The sequence below is a fragment of the Pseudophryne corroboree genome, chromosome 3 (genome assembly GCF_028390025.1).
Source record: "Pseudophryne corroboree isolate aPseCor3 chromosome 3, aPseCor3.hap2, whole genome shotgun sequence".
Classification (NCBI taxonomy): Eukaryota; Metazoa; Chordata; class Amphibia; order Anura; family Myobatrachidae; genus Pseudophryne; species Pseudophryne corroboree.
This window is the reverse complement of record NC_086446.1, coordinates 91,839,797-91,855,660: the sequence shown is the minus strand read 5'-3', so window position 1 is coordinate 91,855,660 and position 15,864 is coordinate 91,839,797.

Here is a 15,864-nt window from a genome sequence, read left to right as displayed (position 1 = left end):
AGCTCATATCGCCTGTCTCTAATTAGTCTATTATTTTGGAGATTTGAAGTTCGATTGTGTGTTCGATTGTCAAGTTGAATGTTAGTAAATCAGGAAATCGTATATGGTAAAACATTGATGTTCTGTCGATATTTAACTTTGAGTGGGATTTGGGTTATTATTCACACCTATTACATTCCCCCCCAGTGACACAATCATCAATCATCTTATTTATGAGGACAAACAGTCTTGGGGGCAAACTCAATTAGCCACAAGTTGCACGAAAATTGCTTAATAAAAGTGACTTTTGCTATCCATGTGGAAATCTGTGTTAACATGGGTCTCAATCAGTGGCGGTTCTTGCCACGGGCAAGCGGTACTTTTGCCCGGGGCGCCGCCTTCCGGAGGGCGCCGGCGCCATCCGGAGGGCGCCGCACCAGGGCAAGATCCGCCACTGTGCCCCCCGTAGTGCCCTGCTGTGCCCCCCCGCTTTGAAGGGAACCAGACGCGTAGCGTCTAGTTTCCCTTCATGGAGAGGACCTTAGTTGTGCGGTGCGCGATGACGTCATCGCGCACCGCACAGCAAAGGTCCTCTCCATGAAGGGAAACTAGACGCTACGGTCTAGTTTCCCTTCGTCTAGAGGACCTTTGCTGTGCGATGCGCGATAACGTCATCGCGCACTGCACAGCATAGTGGCACAGACACTAGGGGTCATAATTGACCTCTAGTGTCTATGCTGTTCTATGGGAGAGACGTAATAACGTCTCTCCCATAGATCGAAGAGAACAGAAGAGAGGAGGAGAGGAGAAGAGCGGCGCCGCCGGCGGAGGGGGTCTGGATCAGGAACGGGGATGGTAAGTATACTTTTTATTTATTTTTATTTTTTCTTTCAGCGTGCTGACCACGCCCCCAATCGAAGCCACGCCCCCCATATTTTGCCCGGGGCGCCACAAATCATAGAACCGGCCCTGGTCTCAATGGGAGTTAACATGGATTTTGGTTTGCAGCTCCAGATTAGGTGAAAAGTCGGAAAAACAAAAATTCTAACTTTAAGTCTAAAATGTTTGGACCACCCTCCAATTGAATAATAATGTATTTACAGCTTTTTAAATAGGAAAATGGAAATCTGCATTTTTTCAGTGGCTTAGGGATATATTCAATTAAGGTCGGATCAGTGCTGTGCTGTGCTGTGCAGCGCTGCTGTCCTGTCTGCCTGCGGCTCTCCCCCCCCCCCTCTCTCAGGTCTCTGTCATCTCAGTACGACTTTTTTTTAAGTCGAACTGAGATGGTCGGAAACGGGGCCAAAACCTGTCGAATTTGGCCCCGTTTCCCTCAGAAGTGCGCAAATCGGCAGCTATACCGCCAATTCACGTACTATTCGACAAGCCGAATTCCCAACTTGTCGAATAAAAATGCTCGGGACTGAATAGGTCGGAACCCCTTCCGACCTGAAAAAGTCGAAAACTGCCATCTTTTCGACAAGATGGCAGTTTCGACCTTAATTGAATAGTCTAAAAAGAAAAAAAATAAGAATTTACTTACCGATAATTCTATTTCTCATAGTCCGTAGTGGATGCTGGGAACTCCGTAAGGTCCATGGGGAATAGCGGCTCCGCAGGGCACAAAAAGTAAAAGCTTTAGACTAGCTGGTGTGCACTGGCTCCTCCCCCTATGACCCTCCTCCAAGCCTCAGTTAAGATACTGTGCCCGGACGAGCGTACATAATAAGGAAGGATCTTGAATCCCGGGTAAGACTCATACCAGCCACACCAATCACACCGTACAACTCGTGATCTGAACCCAGTTAACAGTATGATAACCGTAGGAGCCTCTGAAAAGATGGCTTCCAACAATAAACAACCCGATTTGTTTGTAACAATAACTATATACAAGTATTGCAGACAATCCGCACTTGGGATGGGCGCCCAGCATCCACTACGGACTATGAGAAATAGAATTATCGGTAAGTAAATTCTTATTTTCTCTGACGTCCTAGTGGATGCTGGGAACTCCGTAAGGACCATGGGGATTATACCAAAGCTCCCAAACGGGCGGGAGAGTGCGGATGACTCTGCAGCACCGAATGAGAGAACTCCAGGTCCTCCTCAGCCAGGGTATCAAATTTGTAGAATTTAGCAAACGTGTTTGCCCCTGACCAAGTAGCTGCTCGGCAAAGTTGTAAAGCCGAGACCCCTCGGGCAGCCGCCCAAGATGAGCCCACCTTCCTTGTGGAATGGGCTTTTACAGATTTTGGCTGTGGCAGGCCTGCCACAGAATGTGCAAGTTGAATTGTACTACAAATCCAACGAGCAATCGTCTGCTTAGAAGCAGGAGCACCCAGCTTGTTGGGTGCATACAGTATAAACAGCGAGTCAGATTTTCTGACTCCAGCCGTCCTGGAAACATATTTTCAGGGCCCTGACTACGTCCAGCAACTTGGAGTCCTCCAAGTCCCTAGTAGCCACAGGTACCACAATAGGTTGATTCATGTGAAACGCTGAAACCACCTTAGGGAGAAATTGAGGACGAGTCCTCAATCCCGCCCTATCCGAATTAAATATCAGGTAAGGGCTTTTATAGGATAAAGCCGCCAATTCTGATACGCGCCTGGCTGAAGCCAGGGCCAACAGCATTACCACTTTCCATGTGAGATATTTCAAATCCACTGTGGCAAGTGGTTCAAAACCAATGTGATTTTAGGAACCCTAAAACTACATTGAGATCCCAAGGTGCCACTGGAGGCACAAAAGGAGGCTGTATATGCAGTACCCCTTTGACAAACGTCTGAACTTCAGGCACTGAAGCCAGTTCTTTCTGGAAGAAGATCGACAGGGCCGAAATTTGAACCTTAATGGATCCTAATTTTAGGCCCATAGACAATCCTGCTTGCAGGAAATGTAGGAAACGACCCAGTTGAAATTCCTCCGTAGGGGCCTTCTTGGCCTCACACCACGCAACATATTTTCGCCAAATGCGATGATAATGTTTTGCAGTTACATCCTTCCTGGCCTTGATCAGGGTAGGGATGACTTCATCTGGAATGCCTTTTTTTTTTTTTTTTTAGGATCCGGCGTTCAACCGCCATGCCGTCAAACGCAGCCGCGGTAAGTCTTGGAACAGACAAGGTCCCTGCTGGAGCAGGTCCTTCCTTAGAGGTAGAGGCCACGGGTCCTCCGTGAGCATCTCTTGCAGCTCCGGGTACCAAGTTCTTCTTGGCCAATCCGGAGCCACGAGTATCGTTCTTACTCCTCTCCTTCTTATGATTCTCAGTACTTTTGGTATGAGAGGAAGAGGGGGGAACACATATACTGACTGGAACACCCACGGAGTTACCAGAGCGTCCACCGCTATTGCCTGAGGGTCCCTTGACCTGGCGCAATATCTGTCCAGTTTCTTGTTGAGACGGGACGCCATCATGTCCACCTTTTGGTTTTTCCCAACGGTTTACAATCACTTGGAAGACTTCTGGATGAAGTCCCCACTCCCCCGGGTGGAGGTCGTGTCTGCTGAGGAAGTCTGCTTCCCAGTTGTCCACTCCCGGAATGAACACTGCTGACAGTGCTATCACATGATTTTCCGCCCAGCGGAGAATCCTTGCAGCTTCTGCCATTGCCCTCCTGCTTCTTGTGCCGCCCTGTCTGTTTACGTGGGCGACAGCCGTGATGTTGTCCGACTGGATCAATACCGGTTGACCCTGAAGCAGAGGCCTTGCTTGACTTAGGGCATTGTAAATGGCCCTTAGCTCTAGGATATTTATGTGAAGAGACGTTTCCATGCTTGACCACAAGCCCTGGAAATTTCTTCCCTGTGTGACTGCTCCCCAGCCTCTCAGGCTGGCATCCGTGGTTACCAGCATCCAATCCTGAATGCCGAATCTGCGGCCCTCTAGAAGATGAGCCTTCTGTAACCACCACAGGAGAGAGACCCTTGTCCTTGGAGATAGGGTTATCCGCTGATGCATCTGAAGATGCGATCCGGACCATTTGTCCAGCAGATCCCACTGAAAAGTTCTTGCATGGAATCTTCCGAATGGAATCGCTTCGTAAGAAGCCACCATTTTTCCCAGGACTCTCGTGCACTGATGCACTGACACTTGTCCTGGTTTTAGGAGGTTCCTGACTAGCTCGGATAACTCCCTGGCCTTCTCCTCCGGGAGAAACACCTTTTTCTGGACTGTGTCCAGAATCATCCCTAGGAACAGTAGACGTGTTGTTGGAATCAGCTGTGATTTTGGGATATTTAGAATCCACCCGTGCTGACGTAGCACTACCTGAGATAGTGCTACTCCGACCTCTAACTGTTCCCTGGACCTTGCCCTTATCAGGAGATCGTCCAAGTAAGGGATAATTAATACGCCTTTTCTTCGAAGAAGAATCATCATTTCGGCCATTACCTTGGTAAAGACCCGTGGTGCCGTGGACAATCCAAACGGCAGCGTCTGAAACTGATAATGACAGTTTTGTATCACAAACCTGAGGTACCCTTGGTGAGAAGGGTAGATTGGGACATGGAGATAAGCATCCTTGATGTCTAGAGATACCATATAGTCCCCTTCTTCCAGGTTCGCTATCACTGCTCTGAGTGACTCCATCTTGAATTTGAACCTTTTTATGTAAGTGTTCAAAGATTTTAGATTTAAAATTGGTCTCACCGAGCCGTCCGGCTTCGGTACCACAAACAGCGTGGAATAATACCCCTTTCCCTGTTGTAGGAGGGGTACCTTGATTATCACCTGCTGGGAATACAGCTTGTGAATAGCTTCCAATACTACCTCCCTGTCGGAGGGAGACGTTGGTAGAGCAGACTTCAGGAACCGGCGAGGGGGAGACGTCTCGAATTCCAATTTGTACCCCTGTGATACTACCTGCAGGATCCAGGGGTCCACTTGCGAGTGAGCCCACTGCGCGCTGAAATTCTTGAGACGGCCCCCCACCGTGCCCGAGTCTGCTTGCAGAGCCCCAGCGTCATGCTGAGGACTTGGCAGAAGCGGGGGAGGGCTTCTGCTCCTGGGAAGAGGCTGCGTGGTGCAGTCTTTTTCCCCTTCCTCTGCCCCGGGGCAGGAACGAGCGGCCTTTTTCCCTCTTGCCCTTATAGGGACGAAAGGACTGGGTTTGAAAAGACGGTGTCTTTTTCTGCTGAGAGGTGACCTGGGGTAAAAAGGTGGATTTTCCAGCCGTTGCTGTGGCCACCAGGTCCGATAGACCGACCCCAAATAACTCCTCCCCTTTATACGGCAATACTTCCATATGTCGTTTGGAATCCGCATCACCTGACCACTGTCGCGTCCATAACGTTCTTCTGGCAGAAATGGACATCGCACTTACTCTAGATGCCAGGGTGCAAATATCCCTCTGTGCATCTCGCATATATAGTAATGCATCCTTTAAATGCTCTATAGTTAATAATATACTGTCCCTATCCAGGGTATCAATATTTTCAGTCAGGGAATCCGACCAAACCACTCCAGCGCTGCACATCCAGGCTGAGGCGATCGCTGGTCGCAGTATAACACTGGTATGTGTGTATATACCTTTTAAGATATTTTCCAGCCTTCTATCAGCTGGTTCCTTGAGAGCGGCCGTATCAGGAGACGGTAACGCCACTTGTTTTGATAAGCGTGTGAGCGCCTTATCTACCCTAGGGGGTGTTTCCCAACGTGCCCTAACCTCTGGCGGGAAAGGGTATAGTGCCAATAATTTATTAGAAATCAGCAGTTTTTTATCGGGGGAAACCCACGCTTTATCACACACCTCATTTAATTCATCTGACTCAGGAAAAACCACTGGTAGTTTTTTCACACCCCACATAATACCCTTTTTTGTGGTACTTGTAGTGTCAGAAATGTTTAATGCCTCCTTCATTGCCGTGATCATGTAACGTGTGGCCCTACTGGACATTACGTTTGTCTCGTCACTGTCGACACTGGATTCAGTATCCGTGTCAGGGTCTGTGTCGACCATCTGAGGTAACGGGCGTTTTAGCGCCCCTGACTGTGTCTGAGACGCCTGAACAGGCACTAATTGATTTGTCGGCTGTCTCATGTCGTCAACAGTTTTTTGCAAAGTGCTGACATTGTCACGTAATTCTTTAATTACTACCATCCAGTCAGGTGTCGACTCCCTAGGGGGTGACATCACTAACACAGGCAATTGCTCTGCTTCCACATCATTTTCCTCCTCATACATGTCGACACAATCGTACCGACACCCAGCACACACACAGGGAATGCTCTGATAGAGGACAGGACCCCACTAGCCCTTTGGGGAGACAGAGGGAGAGTTTGCCAGCACACACCAGAGCGCTATATATATACAGGGATAACCTTATATAAGTGTTACTCCCTGTTATAGCTGCTGTATTTATATATTAGCTGCCAATAGTGCCCCCCTCTCTGTTTTACCCTGTTTCTGTAGTGCAGGACTGCAGGGGAGAGTCAGGGAGCCGTCCTTCCAGCGGAGCTGTGAAAGAAAATGGCGCTTGTGTGCTGAGGAGAAAGGCTCCGCCCCCTTCACGGCGGCCTTTTCTCCCGCTTTTTTCAGGAAACTGGCAGGGGATAAATGCATCCATATAGCCCAGGAGCTATATGTGATGCATTTTTTTTAGCCATATAAGGTTTTTATATCGTTTTTATTGCGTCTCAGGGCGCTCCCCCCTAGCGCCCTGCACCCTCAGTGACCGGAGTGTGAAGTGTGCTGAGAGCAATGGCGCACAGCTGCAGTGCTGTGCGCTACCTTATTTGAAGACAGGAACGTCTTCTGCCGCCGCTTTCTCCGGACCTCTTCGCTCTTATGGCTCTGTAAGGGGGCCGGCGGCGCGGCTCCGGGACCCATCCAGGCTGAACCTGTGATCGTCCCTCTGGAGCTAATGTCCAGTAGCCAAGAAGCCCAATCCACTCTGCAGTCAGGTGAGTTTGCTTCTTCTCCCCTTAGTCCCACGATGCAGTGAGCCTGTTGCCAGCAGGACTCACTGAAAATAAAAAACCTATTTAAACTTTTACTTCTAAGCAGCTCAGGAGAGCCACCTAGCTTGCACCCTTCTCGTTCGGGCACAAAAATCTAACTGAGGCTTGGAGGAGGGTCATAGGGGGAGGAGCCAGTGCACACCAGCTAGTCTAAAGCTTTTACTTTTTGTGCCCAGTCTCCTGCGGAGCCGCTATTCCCCATGGTCCTTACGGAGTTCCCAGCATCCACTAGGACGTCAGAGAAAATGGCTTAAATGATGTGGGACATATATGTTGGGTGGGGTTCACTACGATATGCCGGCGGCCGGGCTCCCGGCGACCAGCATACCGGCGCCGGGAGCCCGATCGCCGGCTTACCGACAGTGTGGCAAGCGCAAATGAGCCCCTTGCGGGCTCACTGCGCTCGCCACGCTACGGGCGCGATACGCGCGCCACACTATTTTATTCTCCCTCCAGGGGGGTCGTGAACCCCCACGAGGGAGAATAAGTGTCGGTATTCCGGCTGTCGGGCTCCCGGCGCCGGTATGCTGGTCGCCGGGAGCCCGACCGCCGGCATACTGAAGACCACCCGTTGGGTGCTGTGTTAATGGAAAATAGTTTTTTGAACTTGTAGATGGGAGTTGCAAGTGTTTTTCCCAACTTTATTTACAAACTTGTATATATACACTTATCTTTCACTATAGGCACATTTTAATGTGTCCCAACATACTCTGGGACACTTTTATTTTCCGAAATACACTTGCTGGCTGTCATTTATTTAATCATTTTTAAAAGTTAAAAAAAAAACAACCATTTCACACCCTCCAATACTTTGCTTGTGGCCACTAAAAGCCCCCATACACTGTCCTGCAATCTTATGTGACACTTTTTGGGGGTTCAGGACAGTGATTGTAGTGTGCCGGTATGCGGCGGTATGACATAACGACACTTCAATTTGCACCGACCAGGAAGTTGCTGATTGAAGTTAAATTGTGTCTGTACAGCAAGAGGCTGCACAGCGAGGGAGTGGCTGCATGTGTGACTACGCTGGACGTTACCACTGGATGAAAGTCTGACGGCAGGGGGATTTCTTGTCGTACCTGGTGCCAATTTAAAAAGCTACGATCGCTTCCCAGTGTCAGCGGGGAGTGCAGGGAAGATGGCGGCTCTGGTAATTACTTTTGCAGGAGCAGGATGGAAACACAATAGGTGACAGAGGCAGTGAGACGGGAAAGGAAGACTGCCACAAAGCGACAAGATGGAGCCTGAACATCAAGACTCTGTGGGTGTGAGGCGGGGAGAGAGGAGGAGAGGATGGGAGCATATACTGGGGTACAGGAGAGCTGGGCACAGGGGCACTAGATGATGTGAGGATGACAGTGAGGACAGTACAATGGGCACAGGCAGGATGAGGAGGAGGGGCATGTCACTGGGAATCACTAGCAGTATAACAGGAGACACATGGGAGGAGAGAAAGCAGCGATATAGGAGCATAATTGGACCTATATCTGGCGAGAGGACAATAGGTAGTGATGTCAGCAGGGACCAGCTGCTGGGGGCAGGCTACAGTGCTGTACAGTCAGATAATTATTATTATTACCAGTTACTTATATAGCGCACACATATTCCGCAGCGCTTTACAGAGAATATTTGCCCATTCACTTCAGTCCCTGCCCCAGTGGAGCTTACAATCTATATTCCCTATCACATGTACACACTAGGGTTAATTTTGTTGGAAGCCAATTAACCTACCTGTATATTTTTGGATTGTGGGAGGAAACCGGAGTACCCGGAGGAAACCCACGCAAGTACGGGGAGAATATACAAACTCCGCACAGTTAGAGCCATGGTGGGAAACGAACCCATGACCTCAGTGCTGTGAGGCAGTAATGCTAACTATTACACCATCCGTACTGCCCCGATAATAAGATGGGGGGTAATTTGCAGAGTTGGTCATAACATGGAGTGCAGTGGGGCACTAATTAATGGTGACAAGGTGATAAAATGGAACGGGGCAACAGTTGAATAAGGTGTGAGATGATACAGTAGGAATGATGGAGGATAGTGGTGTAAATCAGAGGTGGAAGTGCGCCGGTATGCAGCGATATGGAATACCAGCACTGCAATTTGTACTGTCTCTGAAATTTGTGAGCGGCTGTAGAGTGGTGGTCGGGGAAGTGACTTGAATGCTGTGCGGTGGCTGACACTCACTGTAGCGGCACTTGGGGCTCACCAGCATTTCCATGAGTGCTGACATGCCCCCTACACCAACGAAAAGGGGGAGTGTCAAAAGGACACCTACCCTTCCCGATGGTCACTCCCCCTTTTCCGGAGCGGCACAGTGGGGTACACACTAAATCCCTTCACATTTTCCATACCGCCACTTCAAAATTCCCACTTTGACCACTGGTTCAGAATGATGTACTTCACATAGGTTGCACACTGCAGATTTAATGCACGAGATCCGCACCTTGCCAATCCTAATTGAACTGCAAGGGAATTGGGAGTGTGCTTTCTGAAAATACTCTGGAACGCAATTGGCCCATTTGTTTTGGCGATCCCTAGCACTAATCTAACATAACCCAACCATCAGATCAACTTATCCAGTCCCTGCCAGCATGCCCAAAAGTGCACACTATGGGGGAATTCAATTTTGCGTGAAGTTTAACATGGTAAAAAAAAACTTGCGTACTTTGCACCCAATTTTGGATCAGCGCTAAAAAAAACCACAACGCGAGAAGAAAATGAAAAATAAGAATTTACTCACCGGTAATTCTATTTCTCGTAGTCCGTAGTGGATGCTGGGAACTCCGTAAGGACCATGGGGAATAGCTGCTCCGCAGGAGTCTGGGCACAACTAAAAGAAAGCTTTTAGACTACCTGGTGTGCACTGGCTCCTCCCACTATGACCCTCCTCCAAGCCTCAGTTAGGATACTGTGCCCGGAAGAGCTGACACAATAAGGAAGGATTTTGAATCCCGGGTAAGACTCATACCAGCCACACCAATCACACCGTATAACTCGTGATACCATATCCAGTTAACAGTATGAAACATAACTGAGCCTCTCAACAGATGGCTCATAACAGTAACCCTTTAGTGAACAACAACTATGTACAAGTATTGCAGACAATCCGCACTTGGGACGGGCGCCCAGCATCCACTACGGACTACGAGAAATAGAATTACCGGTGAGTAAATTCTTATTTTCTCTGACGTCCTAGTGGATGCTGGGAACTCCGTAAGGACCATGGGGATTATACCAAAGCTCCCAAACGGGCGAGAGAGTGCGGATGACTCTGCAGCACCGAATGAGAGAACTCAAGGTCCTCCTTAGCCAGGGTATCAAATTTGTAGAATTTTGCAAACGTGTTTGCCCCTGACCAAGTAGCAGCTCGGCAAAGTTGTAAAGCCGAGACCCCTCGGGCAGCCCCCCAAGATGAGCCCACCTTCCTTGTAGAATGGGCTTTAACTGATTTAGGATGCGGCAGTCCAGCCGCAGAATGCGCCAGCTGAATTGTGCTACAAATCCAGCGAGCAATAGTCTGCTTAGAAGCAGGAGCACCCAGTTTGTTGGGTGCATACAGGATAAATAGCGAGTCAGTTTTCCTGACTCCAGCCGTCCTGGAAACATAAATTTTCAAGGCCCTGACTACGTCCAGTAACTTGGAATCCTCCAAGTCGCTAGTAGCCGCAGGCACTACAATAGGTTGGTTCAAGTGAAAAGCAGATACCACCTTAGGGAGAAACTGGGGACGAGTCCTCAATTCTGCCCTATCCATATGGAAAATCAGATAAGGGCTTTTAAATGACAAAGCCGCCAATTCTGATACACGCCTGGCCGAAGCCAAGGCCAATAACATGACCACTTTCCACATGAGATATTTTAAATCCACGGTCTTTAGTGGCTCAAACCAATGTGATTTTAGGAAATTCAACACCACGTTGAGATCCCAGGGTGCCACTGGAGGCACAAAAGGGGGCTGAATATGCAGCACTCCTTTTACAAATGTCTGAACTTCAGGTAGTGAAGCTAGTTCTTTTTGGAAGAAAATCGACAGAGCCGATATCTGTACCTTAATGGAGCCTAATTTTAGGCCCATAGTCACTCCTGCCTGTAGGAAGTGCAGAAATCGACCCAGCTGAAATTCCTCTGTTGGGGCCTTATTGGCCTCACACCAAGCAACATATTTCCGCCATATGCGGTGATAATGTTTTACCGATACATCTTTCCTGGCTTTAATCAGCGTAGGAATGACATCCTCCGGAATGCCCTTTTCCTTTAGGATCCGGCGTTCAACCGCCATGCCGTCAAACGCAGCCGCGGTAAGTCTTGGAACAGACAGGGCCCCTGCTGCAGCAGGTCCTGTCTGAGCGGCAGAGGCCATGGGTCCTCTGAGATCATCTCTTGAAGTTCCGGGTACCAAGCTCTTCTTGGCCAATCCGGAACCACGAGTATTGTCCTTACTCCTCGTTTTCTTATTATTCTCAGTACCTTTGGTATGAGAGACAGAGGAGGGAACACATAAACTGACTGGTACACCCACGGTGTCACTAGAGCGTCCACCACTATCGCCTGAGGGTCCCTTGACCTGGCGCAATATCTCTCCAGTTTTTTGTTTAGGCGGGACGCCATCATGTCCACCTGTGGCCGTTCCCAACGATTTACAATCAGCGTGAAGACTTCTGGATGAAGTCCCCACTCTCCCGGGTGGAGGTCGTGCCTGCTGAGGAAGTCTGCTTCCCAGTTGTCCACTCTTGGAATGAACACTGCTGACAGTGCTAGCACGTGATTTTCCGCCCATCGGAGAATCCTTGTGGCTTCTGCCATTGCCGTCCTGCTTCTTGTGCCGCCCTGTCGGTTTACATGGGCGACCGCCGTGATGTTGTCTGACTGGATCAGTACCGGCTGGTGTAGAAGCAGGGGTTTTGCCTGACTTAGGGCATTGTAAATGGCCCTTAGTTCTAGAATATTTATGTGTAGGGAAGTCTCCTGACTCGACCATAGTCCTTGGAAGTTTCTTCCCTGTGTGACTGCCCCCCAGCCTCGAAGGCTGGCATCCGTGGTCACCAGGACCCAGTCCTGTATGCCGAATCTGCGGCCCTCTAGGAGATGAGCGCTCTGCAGCCACCACAGCAGAGACACCCTGGTTCTTGGAGACAGGGTTATTAGCCGATGCATCTGAAGATGCGATCCGGACCATTGGTCCAACAGGTCCCACTGAAAGATTCTGGCATGGAACCTGCCGAAAGGAATTGCTTCGTAAGAAGCCACCATCTTTCCCAGGACTCGCGTGCAGTGATGCACCAACACCTGTTTTGGTTTCAGGAGGTCTCTGACTAGAGATGACAGCTCCTTGGCTTTCTCCTCCGGGAGAAACACTTTTTTCTGGACTGTGTCCAGAATCATTCCCAGGAACAGTAGACGTGTCGTCGGAACCAGCTGTGACTTTGGAATATTTAGAATCCAACCGTGCTGGTGTAGCACCTCCTGAGATAGTGCTACTCCTACCAACAACTGCTCCCTGGATCTCGCCTTTATTAGGAGATCGTCCAAGTACGGGATAATTAAAACTCCCTTTTTTCGAAGGAGTATCATCATTTCCGCCATTACCTTGGTAAACACCCTCGGTGCCGTGGACAGTCCAAACGGCAGCATCTGGAATTGGTAATGGCAATTTTGTACCGCAAATCTGAGGTACTCCTGGTGAGGATGATAAATGGGGACATGCAGGTAAGCATCCTTGATGTCCAGGGATACCATGTAATCCCCCTCGTCCAGGCTTGCAATAACCGCCCTGAGCGATTCCATCTTGAACTTGAATCTTTTTATGTATGTGTTCAAGGATTTCAAATTTAAAATGGGTCTCACCGAACCGTCCGTTTTCGGTACCACAAACAGTGTGGAATAGTAACCCCGTCCTTGTTGAAGTAGGGGCACCTTGACTATCACCTGCTGGGAATACAGCTTGTGAATTGCCTCTAGCACAGCCTCCCTGCCTGAGGGAGTTGTTGGCAAGGCAGATTTGAGGAAACGGCGGGGGGGGGGAGACGCCTCGAATTCCAGCTTGTACCCCTGAGACACTACTTGCAAGATCCAGGGATCCACCTGTGAGCGAGCCCACTGATCGCTGAAATTTTTGAGGCGGCCCCCCACCGTACCTGGCTCCGCCTGTGGAGCCCCACCGTCATGCGGTGGACTTGGAAGAAGCGGGGGAGGACTTTTGCTCCTGGGAACCTGCTGTTTGTTGCAGCCTTTTTCCCCTACCTCTGCCTCTGGACAGAAAGGACCCGCCTTTTCCTCGCCTGTTTCTCTGGGTCCGAAAGGACTGTACCTGATAAAACGGCGCTTTTTTAGGCTGTGAGGGAACATGGGGTAAAAATGCCGACTTCCCAGCTGTCGCTGTGGAAACTAGGTCCGAGAGACCATCCCCGAATAACTCCTCACCCTTATAAGGCAAAACTTCCATGTGCCTTTTGGAATCTGCATCCCCTGTCCACTGCCGAGTCCATAAGCCTCTCCTAGCAGAAATGGACAATGCACTTATTTTAGATGCCAGCCGGCAGATCTCCCTCTGTGCATCTCTCATGTATAAGACTGAGTCTTTTATATGCTCTATGGTTAGGAGAATAGTGTCCCTGTCTAGGGTGTCAATATTTTCTGACAGGGAATCTGACCATGCAGCGGCAGCACTGCACATCCATGCTGACGCAATAGCTGGTCTAAGTATAATGCCTGAGTGTGTATATACAGACTTCAGGATCGCCTCCTGCTTTCTATCCGCAGGCTCCTTTAGGGCGGCCGTATCCAGAGACGGAAGTGCCACCTTTTTAGACAAACGTGTGAGCGCTTTATCCACCCTAGGAGGTGTTTCCCAACGTGCCCTATCCTCTGGCGGGAAAGGGAACGCCAGTAGTAATTTTTTAGAGATTACCAATCTTTTATCGGGGAAAGCCCACGCTTCTTCACACACTTCATTTAATTCTTCAGATGGGGGAAAAACTACGGGTAGTTTTTTCTCCCCAAACATAATACCCTTTTTAGTGGTACCTGGGTTTATATCCGAAATGTGTAAAACCTCTTTCATTGCCTCAATCATGCAACGAATGGCCCTAGTGGACATTAGATTAGACTCATCGTCGTCGACACTGGTATCAGTATCCGTGTCGACATCTGCGTCTGCCATCTGAGGTAGCGGGCGTTTTAGAGCCCCTGATGGCCTTTGAGACACCTGGGCAGGCACGAGCTGAGAAGCCGGCTGTCCCGCATTTGGCATGTCGTCAAATTTTTTGTGTAAGGAGTCGACACTTGCACGTAATTCCTTCCATAAAACCATCCACTCAGGTGTCTGCCCCGCAGTGGGTGACATCACTTCTATAGGCATCTGCTCCGCCTCCACATAATTTTTCTCATCAAACATGTCGACACAGCCGTACCGACACACCGCACACACACCGGGAAGGCTCTAACAGAGGACAGGATCCCACAGAAGCCCTTTGGGGAGACAGAGAGAGAGTATGCCAGCACACACCAGAGCGCTATATAATGCAGGGACTAAGTGAATTATGTCCCCTATAGCTGCTATAATATTTACTGCGCCTAAATTTAGTGCCCCCTCTCTTTTTTACCCTTTTCTGTAGTGTAGACTGCAGGGGAGAGCCAGGGAGCTTCCTTCCAGCGGAGCTGTGAGGGAGAAATGGCGCCAGTGTGCTGAAGGAGATAGCTCCGCCCCTTTTTCGCGGACTTTTCTCCCGCTTTTTTAAGGATTCTGGCAGGGGTAATTATCACATATATAGCCTCTGGGGCTATATATTGTGATTGTTTTGCCAGCCAAGGTGTTTTTATTGCTGCTCAGGGCGCCCCCCCCTCCCGCCCTGCACCCTCAGTGACCGGAGTGTGAAGTGTGTATGAGGAGCAATAGCGCACAGCTGCAGTGCTGTGCGCTACCTTGGTGAAGACAGAAGTCTTCATGCCGCCAATTTTCCGGACTTCTTCTTGCTTCTGGCTCTGTAAGGGGGACGGCGGCGCGGCTCCGGGACCGAACACCAAGGCCAGTTCCATGCGGTCGATCCCTCTGGAGCTAATGGTGTCCAGTAGCCTAAGAAGCCCAAGCTAGCTGCAAGCAGGTAGGTTCGCTTCTTCTCCCCTTAGTCCCTCGTTGCAGTGAGCCTGTTGCCAGCAGGTCTCACTGTAAAATAGAAAACCTAAAATATACTTTCTTTCTAAGAGCTCAGGAGAGCCCCTAGTGTGCATCCAGCTCGGCCGGGCACAAAAATCTAACTGAGGCTTGGAGGAGGGTCATAGTGGGAGGAGCCAGTGCACACCAGGTAGTCTAAAAGCTTTCTTTTAGTTGTGCCCAGACTCCTGCGGAGCCGCTATTCCCCATGGTCCTTACGGAGTTCCCAGCATCCACTAGGACGTCAGAGAGAAAAAAAAAAGAATCATAACCTGTCCGGTGGTTTCCGCGGCTCCCGACGGTGGTCTTCCTTCAAGCTTCACACTGAGAAGGGGGCTGCTGGGAGATGTAATTATCCAGGGGGGGGAGCAGGTGGGTGTCACACACACGCACCTCACATACTCACCACTGCTGCTGAGGATCGGATCCCGATGTTGGAAAAGACAGCGCTTCGGAAGGTGAGTAATTACAGACTATTTATACGAATATGAAACTTCCACCTGCATAATTAGTTTTCCGGGGGAGGGGAGTTAGTGTCGCCATGGGTTCCACAGCAAGTCGTGGTGATTTTATCTAAAATTTATGTAATCACTGCATCCAATTTTCTGTCCTTCAACTGCATAGCAAAACCCCCGCCAGTTTTTTTATTGCCCACCCACAATTGAATTTCCCCCTAGGTGTTAGTATAAAGAGGGTTGGAGAGGAGCTCTAGGGAATGGTTTATCCATAGGCACAAGCTTGACCATATCTCTCACATGGTGGTAAATT